Genomic DNA, 15,965 nt, shown 5'->3' on the forward strand with positions numbered 1-15,965 from the left:
TGTCATAGGAGGAGCATGTGAAACACTGCCACAAATGCAGTCATTTAAATCAAGCCAACCAAAGGTGGAAGGGGAAAAAACTTAAAGCTACCTTGCTGCTTCTCAGTTTGTGGCAGCTGAAAGTGTGTAGTTTAGGGTTTGTCAGGGCTGTTACTAGTGATTCCAGGTCGGTGGTAAAGCCTTAGGATGGTCTCGAGTCCCCTCTTTGTTAGCTTTCCTTGACTGATGAAGGATCAAGCCTGCAACCATACTTCACCTCAGTGGTTGACAAGGAGCCATTAAGGGGTTCACCTCTGGCGACCACATTGGGTGGGATGTGTGTTTAAAGTGGCAGCACTGACCTTCTCAGTGCTTTGTAGTTAGACTTAACCAGCACCTCTCCTGCAACTGTGGAGAACTTCATGCTGACCAATAGAGCTTGTTAGCTCCTTTTACTAACAGGACCCCCCCCCCCATCTATTAGTCATGTGGCCTAGGCTGAAGATCTAACAGGCCATACATGCGCTAAGTTGTCATTGTCATCAGCACCCCTTTTCCCATTTTCTCCATGGGGACGGGGTATCCTGTTAACTGCCGCAATCTCTCTCAATTCAGTACTACACTCCCGCCTTCTTCAACATTCATGCCTGACTCGCAGATGTTCTTTCACACAGTCCATCCACCTATTTGCTGGACAACCTTGTTTCCTCTTACCTTCTTCCTGTCTGTCCCGTAGCTTCACCAGATTGTCTTCTGTTTTTCTGCACGTGTCCAAACAACCGTAATCTGTTCTCTTTGATCTTTTCTGCAATTGAAGCTACTTAGTCCTCATTTCTTCATCTGTCCCCCAGTGTGCAACTTACCACCCTTCTCAGGCCCTTCATTTCCATCACCTCTAGCTTCTTCATCTGCTCTGCCTTTACTGACCAGGTTGCTGTACCATACAGTAGTATTATCTTGTACACCTTACTTTTTAGCTTTTTTGGCATTCTTCGGTCATAGACTACACCTGAGGCTTTATTCCAATTTGCTGCATTCCCTCTGATTCTTGCTTTGACGTTTTCATTCAGACTTCCTTGCTCCTCAGCCACACTCCCAGATACTTGTAGCTATTTACCTGTTCCACTGTCTTCCCTTTTTTCTCAGATCTCAGCTTCTGTTGATTCCCCAGTTTGCTGCCACCACCACTGTCTTATCTCTTAGTTTCGTCCCGTGTGCCTTCAGTTTTGCATTCCATTCCTCTATCCTTTGCTGAAGTTCTTGCTCAGCGTCTACAGTAACTTTATTGATGTGTTCCTCCAACCTCTTTGCTAATGTAGTCTATCACCAGTATGAACAGCAGTGGACTCGGAGCTGAACCCTGGTGTACATCCACTCCCACTGGGAATCTCTCTGTGAGGCTGAACACTTGGTACTTGAGTCACTGGGTTCTTGTACATACAGTGGTTGAGTTAGTGCAGGCTATTTGGGACTTCGAACCACCACAGTACTGCCCAGATCAGCTTTCTTGGGACCTTGTCATATGCTTTCTCCCAAGTCTAGGAATGCTCAGTTGGACTCTCTCCTCATCTCTAGCTTCTTTTCGATTATCTGTCTCACTGCAAACATCGGGTCAGTTGTGCTGCATCCTGATCTGAATCTGAACTGCTCATCTCCCATCTTACTTTCTACCACTCTGTGTATCCATTTATCAGTCACCCTGTACAGAACTTTCATGCAGTGTGATAAGTGTTTGCTGCCTTTGTACTGTCCACAGTTGTGACTAGGCTTAATGATTAAGGTCTTCACTTCCCAGGTACAAGGTTCAATCCTGATCTCCAACCAAGGCCTGTTTGAAGTTTGTATGTTCTCCCCGTGTCTCTGGGGTTCCTCCCACCTCCAAAAAAACATGTTGAGTTTTTCCATCTCAAAAATTACCGAAGAATGGAGCTGTTGGCAGCAGCACAGACTACATGGTCCCCTGTAGGGGAAAGAGTTGTACAGACCATCCACTTTGGGCATATACTGTGGTGCGCAGTACCCTCAAGATAGAACACAAATCGCAGTCTGCACACAGTGACAGGGCTAGCCACTCGACGGTATAAAATATGGCTCTAGTTGTTTTGGTCATGTGTACATAGGCTAGGTCCTCAGATCCTTAACAACATCAGTTGTTTGACTTTTTTGGGACATGTCAGTAGCACCTTAAGGAAGTGTGGATTAATGCCAGCTCCACTCACAGGTCTTTCCTGTCCCTGTATCACAGTTGACAATAACAACACCCTCCCAAGTGCTGGTACCTTTTTGCTTGATCTCTTGTGTTATATGCTTTACCCCATATACTTTGGAGAATGCTTTATTGCCCCTACAAAATATGGGTTCATCTTATCCCACTTTTACTGTTGGAAGAGCACTCAGAAGGCCCAGAGTCTTTAACCTTAGTTGGGTAAGGACAGTGTGATTTCTTTAATGGATGACTCCTTGAGCTACACTCAGGTTGGGAAAGTCCTTTCTGGTCTGCCTGTGGCGTCCTGCTTTTTACGCACAAATGTTTTGAGTATTTGAAGAAGGAGCTTTGGGTCATTCTTCTTGTGGTATCTACTCATAGATGTCATCTTTGCCTCAAGATTTCTTTTCTGTTTGGTTCTAAGAAGGCAGATGCCCTCCCAGTCCCACAGCTGAGTGTAGTTAAGGTCTTTTTTTTTTTAAAACATTCTAGAGTCACTTTTTGTGGTAGATTTTTGGTTCACCATGAATTGCAGAGCCCACAGGACCCTGACATCTTGCTGCCTAAGGAATCAAAAGCATTGGGTAGTGGAGTGCAAGAAGGTTCCACCCCTTAAGGATAAGGCAGTGGAAAAGTTTTTGGCCCTTCCTGATTCTGGTGGCAGAAGTGATGCCATCTATGGTATCTATCCTTAATTCTCAACTAAACTACCTTGTGGTTTGCTGAAATTTGGCTAGAGTGGCATTGGGACCAGGGAAGTGGGAGGCAGCTTGTGTCTAAACAGAATGGCTTAACCTGTACTTTTTATTTCCTTTTGAAGAAGAGTAAAGGCTAGTCATTTTGAACTCTTGTTTCAGATAGAATTTTTTTTTGCCAGTAGCCCGTTTGAGGATATCTAAAAGCAAGAGCTGTCATTGACCTTAATGGAGCGCCTGTATGTCCCTTCAGCCCCCAACAAATTCCAGACTTTGCTGCCACAGCAGGTTAACAGTGTGCCCCAGATGCAGGTGGGTGACACTGCTGTGGCCATTAGTTGTAATTCAGACCACTCGTGTTTTACCCTGGATATCCCTGGTGTAGCACCTCTAGCTGCTGTGGACTGGGAGGTTAGATTTATATACTGCATCTGTTGGGATCTCCTCAGGGGGCAAGGGAAGGGCCACTCTTGTCATTTCTGGGAGAGGGAACAGGGAACTCTTACATGTTTTGTCTGAATGATGTGCCCATACCTGGGGAAGCTGCTGTTACATTAACAACAATGCCGGGCGTCCTTCTTTTTTTTTTTATTTATTTATTTATTTATTTATTTATTTTTTCTTATAAAGTAGTTTCTGGTAAAAGGAGGAGAGATGCCTCCTTTTCAGAAGAGATTCCAGATTCTGAATATGGATAGGAAGATGGACAGATGCAGGGTTTTCTCTTCAGAGTTATAATTCACAATCTGAGAAGAGCTCCGTTTCTGATTCTCCCTGTGGGGCATTCTCTTTTTCTGAGACTATTTCTAGAATACGCCAGTGTTTTTAGTGGGAGAACACTGAGGTTTCTCAGTTTCTCAGAAAATACTGTTACAGAAGGATTTTCCACAACCTTTATTTATTCCACCTGTTCGGTCACCTTTGGAAGGTGTGTGTGTGTGTGTGTGTGTGTGTGTGTGTGTGTGTGTGTGTGTGTGTGTGTGTGTGTGTGTGTGTGTGTGTGTGTGTGTGTGTGTGTGTGTGTGTGTGTGTGTGTGTGTGTGTGTGTGTGTGTGTGTGTGTGTGTGTGTGTGTGTGTGTGTGTGTGTGTGTGTGTGTGGGTGTGTGTGTGTGTGTGTGTGTGGGTGTGTGTGTAATATTCTCGATAGCCAGCTGCTCCTAAAAAAATAAAGGATGTCTAAAGTCTTAAGTTTTTTATACATTCTTCCCAATCACAGAAGCTATAGCTTTAGTAAATTCTACTGCTGCTAAACATTTAGTTAATTTGAATCATGCTCTTTCTTTAATTTCTCCAAAGTCTTTTGGGGTGTCTAATATTATGAAGGGAATGGACCCCATTCCTAAGTCAAAGTACGGTTGAAGTTCATGAAATTAATATTTCAATCTTTGTCAGCCAAAAGTGCTCTTTGCAGCACTCGCAGTGTGCCCAATAATGACTCCTGCAATTCATACAGGGTTACATGGATTGGTGACGTATCCAAGTATGATTGTAGATTCTTTTTTATAAGAATCGTTGCTCCATCTACTATTGGAACTGTCTTGGTATCTTTCTTCCACATTGCTCTTGTTTCTGCCTGCAGATCCTGATATGACTTTGTGTCTCTCTGTACGTAAGACACTGTAATCACTGAGTGTAGCAATTTCAATGATCAGTGCTACTTTTGTCGTCTTTTCTTGGACCACTATATCCGGTTATCTAGCATCTGTCTTTTGAACTGTTGGTAATGGGTGATCCCATGTGATATAAACTTCATCATTTTCTATGATGCTTTGTGGCTTCTGTTTCCAGTGGTTTTCAGCCACTTCAGTACCATAATGTTTACACAGTCCCCAGTGCAACATTCTTGCCACACTGTTAGGCCTTTCATTATACAGTATTTCTGCCATTAGTATGTCACAACCAGCAACAAGGTGTGTGACTGTTTCCAGTTCGGTTTTACAAAACCTACATTTGTCTGTTTTTCCCACATTTTCAATGGATTTTGTAAACCAGCATGTACATAGACCATTGTGTTGGGCTGCCAATATTAACTTTTCATCCCTTGGTTTGAATTTGCCTCTCCTTAACCATTCCTTTGTTCGTTCCTGATCAACATGAGGTTCTCCCATAAGTTTTCTATACTTGCGACTGTATTTATGCTTTTTTACATTTCTTGCCTTCTCATCTGGTCCTTTACCTTATATTCTTTCTTTTGTTTTTTGGCACATTTAGTTGCCTGATTTTTATCTACTTTTTGTTTGATTTCCATTCCTGCTTGACACCGATATGCTTCTGCTAAATTAAGCAGATAAGTTATCTTAGATTTATTCTCCTCATGTTTCAAAACCTTTCACTACTTTTTCTTTTCTAATTTCTCCAAATCTTTTGGGTTTCTAATACCATGGTGGGAATGGACCCCATTCCTAAGTCAAAGTATGATTAAAGTTCATGAAATTATCAGTATTGCTTCAATCTTTGATGTTAGCCAGAAGTGCTCTTTGCACCACCCGCACTGTGCCCAGTAATGACTCCTCCTGCAATTTGTATGGGGTTACATGGATTGGTAATGTATCTAAATATGATTGTAGATTCTTTTTTATAAGACCCGTTGCTTCTGCTGCTTTTGGAACTGTCTGGGTATCTTTCTTCCACATTGCTCTTGTTTCTGCCTGCAGATCCTGGTATTTTATGACTTTGTGTCTCTTTCTGCGCAAGACACTATAGTCACTGGGTGTGGTGATTTCAATGATCAATGCTACTTTTGTTTTCTTTTCTTGGACCACTGTATCTGGTTTTCTAGCATCTGTCTTTTGAACTGTTGGTAATGGGTGATCCCATGTGATATAAACTTCATCATTTTCGATAATGCTTTGTGGCTCATGTTTCCAGTGTTTTTCAGACACTTCGATATTATAATGTTTGCACAATCCCCAGTGCAACAGTCTCGCCACATTATTATACCCTGCCATTAGTGTGTTGGAACCAGCAACAAGGTGTGTGACTGTTTCCAATTCGGTTTTACAAAACCTACATTTGTCTGTTTCTCCCACATGTTCAATGGGCTTTGTAAACCAGCGTGTACATAGCCCACTATCTTGGGCTGCCAATATTAACCTTTCATTTCTTGTTTTGAATTTGCCTCTCCTTAACCATTCCTGCGTTCGTTCTTGATCAACATGAGGCACTTCCAGACGTTTTCTTTTTCTATGTTTGCAACTGTATTTGTTTTTTTTTTCCACATTTCTTGCCTTTTTATCTGGTCCTTCACTTTGTATTCTTTCTTTCTTTTTGGCACATTCAGTTGCTGCCTGTTTTTTATCTACTTCTGGTTTGATTTTCATTCCTGCTTGATGTCTATATGCTTCTGCTAAATTAAGCAGATAAGTCATCTTAGATTTATTCTCATCATGTTTCAAAACTTCCACTACATTTGGATCTTGGGAGGTCAGTAGATATGTGTGGAGTCCTATGATTGCAGATCTATACATGTAATCAGTTTCAAGGAGGCCCATCTCTCCTTCGGAACGGGGAATATATAATCTTGGTATACACTTTTTGTAAATCATTTGGTGAGCACGAAGCATCCTTCGAGTTTTAATATCTAATCTGTCCTACACTTTTTGGGGCCAGTCATTCACTCCAAAACTGTACTTTAGGACAGGAAGAGTAAATTTATTTCTAGTTTGGATCTTGTTCCTAGATGTCATTGCTGTTCTCTGGATTAATTTAAGTATTCTAAAGTATTCCTTACTGATTTTTATTTGCATTTGTACTTGTTTTATTGCTGATACTTAATCAGTTCACAAGTATTCATACAGTCCATCTCGCTCAAGTTCTTTTATATCACATTCTTGTCCCAAACTGATGTTTTCCTGGTGCTGCAGTTTTCCTGCTTTAAAGGTTGCTTTTGCACATTTATCAAGGCCAAGTGACATTCTAGTATCATCTGATAGTTTTGACAACCTGCAGCTGTGCTTTCAGTTCCTCATCTGATGAGCTATGCAGTTGTAAATCATTGACAAAGAGAAGATTAGAAGTCATTAGACTTTGTTGTTTTCTAGGAGCCAAATTGTAGCCATGGCCTAAGCTGTTAACAGCTTAATGGATTTATGGCAAGGCAGAATAGCAGCGGTGACAGAGTCACCCTGGAATATCCCCCTTTGAATTTTTATCACTGGGATAATAAGCTGTCCTTTATCATGGCTTAATTGCAAAGTGGTCTGCCATTGTTTCATGGTTATTGTAATGTAATCAATCAGTGTAGGGTATGTCTTATACATTATTAAGCACTCTTGTATACATGAATGTGGGATACTATCAAATGCTTTTTTTATTGACTTTCCTAGTAAGCAAATGTACAAATTAAAATAAATAGTCCGTGCCATACTTAGATTCTTCCCCTTTTTACAGTTGTCCACTATAACTTTATTTAACAACAAATTATCCTTTGTTCCATATGACTTTCCTTTATTGTCCTTTTGTTCTACTGCCATAACTGAGTTTTCTTCTAAATGACTATAAACTCTGTCGGAGTCCATTCCCACGTATAGTTTATACATCGTCTGAAGGCAGGTTATTGGTCTATAATTTTTAGTGTAGTTTGCAGGTTCACTCTTAAGTAAGAGGATTGATTTGCTTGTTGTTAGCCAGTGTGGTGTCTGTTCGGAGTACGCATATAAATAGTTCTTGCTCATGGCTAAATCCTCGTGCAAAGATTTTATACTTTTAACCAAAAGTTAGGTACTGCATCTGTGCCTGGGGTTTCCAGTTGGAGGCTTTTCTCAGCTTTGTTTCAATCTATGTGGCTGTTACTTCATCCCATTTCATATTCTGTACCTTTAACTTCTTATTTTGTCTTTTACTTTTTCTATCCATTTAGCATCTTTATGTTCCACAGGATCTTCATAGATACTTCTCCAAAAATGTATCTACTTCCCTTTTTTTTGGCGGTCTTTCAATTCCTTTTACCTCATTTCCCAATTCCCTATAAAACTTTTTGGGGTCATCAATAAATTGCTTATTTTGTAGTTTTCCCTCATATTTTTCTGTGTATCTTCAAAGTTTTTCCACCTGTGCTGAAATTTTTAGTTCTCATACTCTGCATTGCTTTAATCACATCTATCTTTCTTAGTATTTTTGTTGATCTATTCCCTCTTCTGTAGTCTTCTAACAGTGACACGTCTTGTCTGAATTGCTTTATAGTTTTCTCTATTCGATACTTCCATGATGGTATTCGATCTCCCCTCTTCCTTTTCCTCACTGTCCTGTGATCTTTTGTAGAACTTTATCAGTTATTAATTTAGCAGCACAGTAGTATATGCTGTTTACTTCTGTTATATCACATGGATCTCTGTGGACAGTCATAATTACTACATTCATTTGTTTTATCAGACAGCTTACTTTTTGGGGTTTATTAATCTTATCCATTCTGTTTCTCTTGTTGATCTTAATATATCTATCCATGTTCATTAAATCAAGCAACTCTTATCTTAGCTCGTTTTCTTCCAAACTGAGGGCACTTCCCTTGTTTTCCGTTTCCTGTGGGCATTCTGTAGAAAGTTCTATAGCATGTTCCTGTGGCACATTCTCTTCAATTTCATCCTGTGTCATCTGTTCATAGGTGTGTAATAGGCTAATGTCCCTGGAGCCCTTAATAGCCTAGCCCATAGGATCGCCCTGGCATCGTGCCACCTGACCTTAGTTTCCAGTATCTCTGTCGAGTAGAGCCACTGGAGTGATCCCCAGGGTGAATTTTCTATTTCCCATCCACTCATCAAGTTTTCTCTTAAAGAGGGCCAGTAAGGTGCTCTGTTTGACATGTATGGGAAGTCTGTTCCATAGCATGGACAGTGTCTGAGTTATGAACCTGTCCCTCCAGCACGTTCTGTTGATTGTGGTAATAAGGTTGAGGTCTCTGGAGAGTGTGGTACAGAGGGATTGGGATTTCTTTAGATGTAGCATTTCTAACTGAGCTGGGTCAGACATGGCTTTATAAGTCAAGCAGAGATCACCTCTAAGTAGGCAATATGAGACCGGGAACAGTTGGAGTTTTTGAGTCTGTCCATATAGGACAAGTGTTTAAGGCCTATGATCCTCTTTGTGAGGTACATTTGCGGCCTCTCCAGTTGTTGCAGGTGTCTAGTGAGGTACGTGCCAAATGGGACATTGTACTTTATGATTGGCCTAATGAAGGAAGAGTAGAGGGAGACAATTACCTCTTTCTTCCTGGATGCAGAATCCTTCGTAATGACAGGTGCAACATAGGACTTTCTGACCACAGTGGTAGTGTGGTGGTCAAAAGAGAGGTTGCTGTCAACCTGTGTTCCCAGACATCTTTCATAACGCCTGTGTTCAGTGGACTAACATTGATGTGGTAGTTAATGGGAACTGGGTTTTTCCAGTTAATAACGTCCTGAGTGGGGAATGGTATCAGAGGCCTTGGTTCCAAAGTCTGGGTCTGGCCTCGGCTGGTGTCGCACTTCACCCGACGTCATAGCTGCAGTTATTCGGGTATAAAGGCATCAGCCGACGCCATTTTCCTCAGTCTTTCTTGCCGCGTGGCTCAAGCAGAAGCTGTTCGCAAGTGCCGGTCGGTCAGAACCAGAGATTACTACTACCGAATACTACTTCGAAGACTTCTAAAAAGCTAAGTACCCCGTTGGGGACTCTTTCTTGCCTCAGCCGATGTCAGAAAAAGTGAATAACTGTTTAACTTGTGGGAAACAAATACCTCATAAAGATTTCCACTCTTACTGCTTACCTTGTCTAGGCCCAGACCACGATGTCGCAGCTTGTCTAACCTGTGCTTCTTTTAACCGGCGGATGCTTAGACGTCGGTCGGAGTTTGCTGAGGAGTTTTTCGGCTCCGATTTTGCTTATATTATGCCGTCGGATCCGACTTCGCAAATATCTAAAAAACGCAAGGAAAAGGACCGGTCTGCGGTTTCGGCTGAAACCGCGGTTAAGCCAACCGTGAGTGTCTCTGTTTCGGCTGAAACTGAGCAAGCGGTTCCTCCTTCAGCCGAAAACTTTCCTTCTGCCGAGGCCTCTTCCAACCTCGTGGAATCGGCTTCTGAAATTCCACCTGCTATTACAGTTTCTCAGGAATTATCAGACACTATTCCCTTGGATATTTCAACCCCTGCACGTGGAGCTGCTAGGCCACCTGCAGCCATGTCCATTAAGGCCTTTGCCAGGGCTAAAGCAGCTAAAACTACTAAATCGGTGCCTGCTAAGCCCCCCTCTCACAGACCTAGCTCTAGTTCACAAATGCTTAGTTTAGCAGAGGATCTCATTTCTTTAATCCGAGGATCCCAACCTCAACCAGACAGGGCCTCTCACCCGCCTCCAGAGAAGAGGCCTAGAGCAGAGCCCCCTGAGCCAGTGTCTTCAGATGATTCCTCTGATGGCTCAAATGATACAGACCCTCCAGAGGCCCCATACTCCCCTTATGAAGACTCTGATGGTGAAGAGTCCATTCCTTCTGCCTCTCCGCCTGAGGAATTTTCCTTTGGGGAAACCCTGCATGCTATGAGGGAACAATTTCAGTGGCAGGGCCAGGATTTTTCAGATTCCAGAAAAAGACTTAGAACTTTTCTACATTTACCACAACATAGGCCTTTAGCCATACCTCCAGTTCTTTCTGTTGTAGATGATGCATTTAATGATGCTTGTACTGCTCCTGATTCTCTGCCTCCGGCCCCTGTTAAGCCCAATAGATACTACAGGGTCCCGGACACACATTATCACTTGTATAAGGCTCCCCTTGCAGATCCAGAGACTATCTCCCAAGGACCTAAGGCTGTAGCAGCCACCTCTGCCAAAAAACCCCTCCCCTCTGAAAGGGAATCCAGATCCTTAGAGAGATGGGGTAAAAAAGTTTACACTTCTGCTACTCTTTCAGCTAGGGCCTTGAACTGTCAATTTCACATGATGCAGTATCAAGAATTTTTGCTAGATCAGTTAACCAAAAAAGTGTCCTCAGATGAAACAGTAGACAAAAAATATGTGCAGGAAATAGTACATAACATTCAACAAGTCAGTAACCATTCCCTAAAATGCGGCTATGATGCACTGGAAGCTTCCTTTAGATCAGCCATGACTGGCACAGTCATCAGAAGGCATGCATGGCTAAAAGAACAGGCCTTACCAGACCATGTCATCAGAAGGCATGCATGGCTAAAAGAACAGGCCTTACCAGACCATGTCAAATCAAAACTATTAGATGCTCCTATGGATAAGATCAATCTGTTTGGCTCTCCTGCACAACAAGTGCTGAAGAAGATGGAAGAAAAGGCAAAATCTGTCCAAACAGTAAAAGATTTCTTACAGGTCCAACCTCCAAGGTTTAGCAGGAATTGGCCCTCCAAGAATTGGTCCTTTCCAGACTCCTCCAGAACTCAGAGAGGCAGGAATAGGCGTTCAAGAGGCAGAAACCAATCCAGGGGTGCCTACAGAGGACGTCAGTGGCAGGGCAACAACCAGCGAGGCACAGACACAACCACCACCACAACTACAGGTCAATCACAGTGACTTGGCTCTGGCACCGCCTACCAGGGAACAACTGCAAGCACCCTTAGGTGGAAAGCTAGCCTTATTTACAACAAACTGGCATTACATCACAAGAGACAAGTGGATTTTACAGATAATAGACCAAGGTTACAGGTTTCACTTCCATACTCTACCGGGGAAGAGAGGAATGCCAAACCTACCTCCAAATCAAAAGATAGAAGCACTAAAACAAATATCCCAATTATTGAGGATGAGAGCTGTAGAAAAGGTACCATCTATGGAGCACGGGAAGGGATTTTACTCCAGACTCTTCCTGGTACCAAGAAAAGAAGGCAAATGGAGACCTATTCTCGACTTGTCCGCTTTAAACACATTCCTTATTGTTCCAAAATTCAAAATGCTGACCCTACAGCAGCTTCTTCCCATGCTGGGCAAGGAGTCTTGGCTGGTGACTCTAGATCTCAAGGAGGCATACCTGCACGTCCCCATATGACCAAACTGCAGAAGATACCTCAGATTTCTTGCAGGATCAGAGCATTATCAATTCTCAGCATTGCCCTTTGGCTTATCTACTGCGCCCAGAGTGTTCACGAAATGCCTGGCATCAGTAATTGCTCATTGCAGGCTTCAGGGAATCCAAATCTACCCATACCTGGACGACTGCCTGATACAAGCGGACAGCAAAAGCAAACTAGCAGAAGATTTACAAAGGGTCATTTATCTGCTACAAGCCCTGGGATACACAGTCAATATAAAAAAGTCAAGACTGATACCATCCCAGAGAATAACCTTTTTGGGTGCAGAGTTGGACACATCAAGGCAAATGGCATTCCTAACAGTAGAAAAACAGGAGCAGCTACCTCTCTACTTCTTGGCCTTAACAAAGCAGAACCATCTGACAGCAAGAAAAGTACTGCAAGCCTTGGGCTTCATGGCATGCTGCATAATATTGGTTCCTCATGCCAGACTGCATATGAGAAAACTACAGTGGTACCTAAGGAATTTATGGTCTCAACACAAGCACAGCTTAGAAACCCAGATTCCCATTATTCCATGCCTGAAGCAAGAATTCCTATGGTGGGCTCAGGCTTGTCAATCAAACACAGGATTGCCCTTTCACAGTACTCAACCAAGCCAAACCATCACGACAGATGCCTCAGACCTCGGTTGGGGGGCACACATGCTGGGTAAGTGCATACAAGGCTTATGGTCTCAAAACCAGCTGCACCTACACATAAATCTAAAGGAAATGCTGGCAGTAAAACTGGCTATTCAGGCATTCAGACCATTCCTTCAGCAAGGTCTATTGATGATAAGGACAGACAACACCACAGTTATGTGGTACATCAACAAACAGGGATGCACACATTCGTATCCTCTCTGCCGGATGGCACTGGATCTCTGGAATGTGGCCATGAGCTACAACATTCAGTTAAAAGCAATTTTTGTACCAGGAAAAGAAAACATCCTAGCAGACATTTTAAGCAGGACTACCACGGATGCCCACGAATGGATGCTGCATCCGGACATCTTCAAAACCATTACAAGAAAATGGGGACTCCCAGAAATAGACTTATTTGCATCCCCATAATCACCAACTAAAGAAATTCTGCACAAGGACGTACCACCCACTTGCTTGGAAGGTGGACTCCCTATCCTTCAGTTGGAAAAACCTGACAGCATATGCATTCCCACCACTTCCTTTGATGCACAAAGTGCTATTGAAGATCAAAGAGGACCGTCCAAGGATCATTCTGATAGCTCCAGACTGGCCAAGGCAACATTGGTACCCATTACTGGGGAGCATGTCTCGGGAACAAATATGGCCACTTCCAATGGTTCCCTTGCTGTTAACACAGAACAACTACAACAATCTGCATCCAAACCTGAAAACTCTGCAGCTGACTGCCTGGAACATTGCATAAGACCAATTAACCCAAATTTATCCCAAAGGGTCAAAGACATTATCCTTGAGGCTCGCAGACCCTCAACAAGAAAAAATTATTCAGCAAAATGGAAAAGATATCTCATTTGGAGTACTGCAAAAGGAGAAGATGTGTCACTGGTAAACATAGCCAACATTCTGGAATACTTGGCAGAGCTCTTCCACACAGGCCTGTCCTATTCCTGCATTAAGATTTATGCATCAGCTATTTCAGCAGAATACGACTTGGATCCTCCTGTCTTCTCACATCCTCTGCTCAGACAGTTTCTGAGAGGAATTAAAAATGTAAAGCCTCCTAGAAAGCCACCATTACCAGCATGGGACTTGAACTTTGTGCTAGAAAAATTGACACTTCCTCCTTTCGAACCAACAGCAACAGCAGAATTGCAATACTTATCATGGAAGACTGCTTTCCTGCTGGCAATCACTTCAGCAAGAAGGGTATCTGAACTTCAGGCATTAATGGCAGTGCAACCCTTCCTGATCTTCCATCAAGGTAGAGTGTCCATGAGAACAAATCCTTCCTTTATGCCTAAGGTGGTTTCCAGAGTTTCTTTAAATCAGGCTATCCACCTACCTACATTCTTCCCTAACCCACAGAACAGGGGAGAAAGACTGCTGCATACTTTGGATGTACATAGACAATTACGCTACTACCTGGACAGGACCAAAGGCAATAGGAAAACTGTCCAGCTTCTGGTAGCATATGCAACAGGAAGGGAAGGAAAAGCAATTTCAAAACAGACAATCTCCAAGTGGATAGGAAATTGCATTAGATTTTGTTACTCCTACCATGGAAAGAAAACTCCAGAAAACATCAGGCCTCACTCTACAAGGGCAACAGCCACTACCACAGCCTTCTTACGAGGAGTGGCTACCAAGGACATTTTAGAAGCTGCTACTTGGAGCTCCGTGCATACATTTGCCAAGCATTATAATTTACCTTTATACTCTAGATCCCGAGCAGGCTTTGCCACTGCTGTTTTGCAAGGGATCCTAACTACACCATAATTTAATTTGTCCACCTCCCCCAGTTTGGCTATGGTATTCTACCCATTTGTAAGGACTGCAGATGCATCCTTGAAGGACATAGTACAGTTTTGTACCTACCATAAATGTAGATGTCCGATAGGAATGCATCTGCAGTCAGGATTACCCACCCGCCTTCCCCTCTGTGGTGCTCCTAGGGTATTTGCCCATCTTATAGCTAGCTGGGGGGATCTATTATGGTGTATTTGTTTGTATATATGTACATACATGCTTATTTTTGTGTTTGCTCTCTACTATTTGGAATCATTGGCTTTTATCCAAATTTAGCCTTCCAAGAGGGCACCTGGCATCTGGGGCAAGAAACACTGAGGAAAATGGCGTCGGCTGATGCCTTTATACCCGAATAACTGCAGCTATGACGTCGGGTGAAGTGCGACACCAGCCGAGGCCAGACCCAGACTTTGGAATCCGGCCGACCGAAGGGCTGCCTGACGACAGGACAACCCATTTGTAAGGACTGCAGATGCATTCCTATCGGACATCTACATTTATGGTAGGTACAAAACTGTACTTTCCTTTCCTTGCTGTCTAGCTTAAAGTGAATGTTTTTACTGGTTTCCTCTTGAAGGCTGCAAAATATCTTGATATGATACCTGATCAATTGTTTGGTGTTCCACTAGTTTCCCCTTAATTTGGATATCTATTGCTCTATCCTGTTGTGGTGCTGTCTGCATTTGATTTTCTACACTGTGAAATGGAATTTCTTTTCACAACTATTATATATAAATTCATACAGAAAACTTATTAGATTTGGAATATCTTTCAATGAGGAATTATTAATTAATTTGCATAAATCTTGAGTGTACATTAGAATGCTTTATAAGGTTAACCAGTCCTGTGTTGGAATATTGTAAGCAGTTTTTATCATATGTATGTCTAAAACATTTAATTTATTTACACATTGAAACCAGCATAAGAATCCATTTTGTTCCCAGGAGGTTATTGTTTCGTTATATACTTTGTGAGGAAATTCTTAGTGATGGTAAATGGGGTTAAAAAAAGGTCAAACCAAATCTGTCTTCAAAAGTTAATATAATTTTGTTCCACTTTTCTGTGTATTTTTTTATTTCAGCAATGTTTTTAGAATTTATTAATATTGTTTCATTTATATTTTTGCATAACACTACTCATAAATAATTTAGCCTAAGTTCTTGTTTTTCTATGATGGGTTTATCTGTAACTTGTAGTTCTTTTTTCTTTATTTAAAAATAGAAATTTTGATTTTTATCTGTTAAAGTGTAGACCTGAAATCTTATAAAATGTCTCCATTACTACTACTAGCTCTCCTAATGACTCTCTGGAGCTTGATAGGGTTAATAAGATGTCATCAGCAAAAAGCATTATTTTAGACATGTACTGGTCATAGACTTCTATTCCTTTTATTCTTGGATTATTGCATATTAATTTCTGCAAGTATTTCTATAGCCAAAGCAATAGGAGAAAGGGTGCATCCTTGTTTAGTACCTTTCGTTATATGGATGGATTCTGAGGTGAAAAGACCTAATTTAATGTAGGCTAAGTTATTAATATACATGTTTTTTAGTAATAAGATGAAAGAAATTCAAATAATGCTAAAGTTTTGAAAAGATATTCCCAGTT

General features: G+C 41.9%; 1 protein-coding gene across 1 annotated transcript in view; it reads left to right on the forward strand.

Annotated features, from left to right (window-relative positions):
* The window catches only part of UPRT (uracil phosphoribosyltransferase homolog), a 400,044-nt gene that overhangs the window by 51,172 nt on the left and 332,907 nt on the right, over window positions 1-15,965 (forward strand). The gene's annotated exons all lie outside the window — the stretch shown is intronic.

The sequence above is a fragment of the Protopterus annectens genome, chromosome 15.part0, assembly GCF_019279795.1.
Source record: "Protopterus annectens isolate FY-2018-M chromosome 15.part0, PAN1.0, whole genome shotgun sequence".
Taxonomy (NCBI): Eukaryota; Metazoa; Chordata; order Ceratodontiformes; family Protopteridae; genus Protopterus; species Protopterus annectens.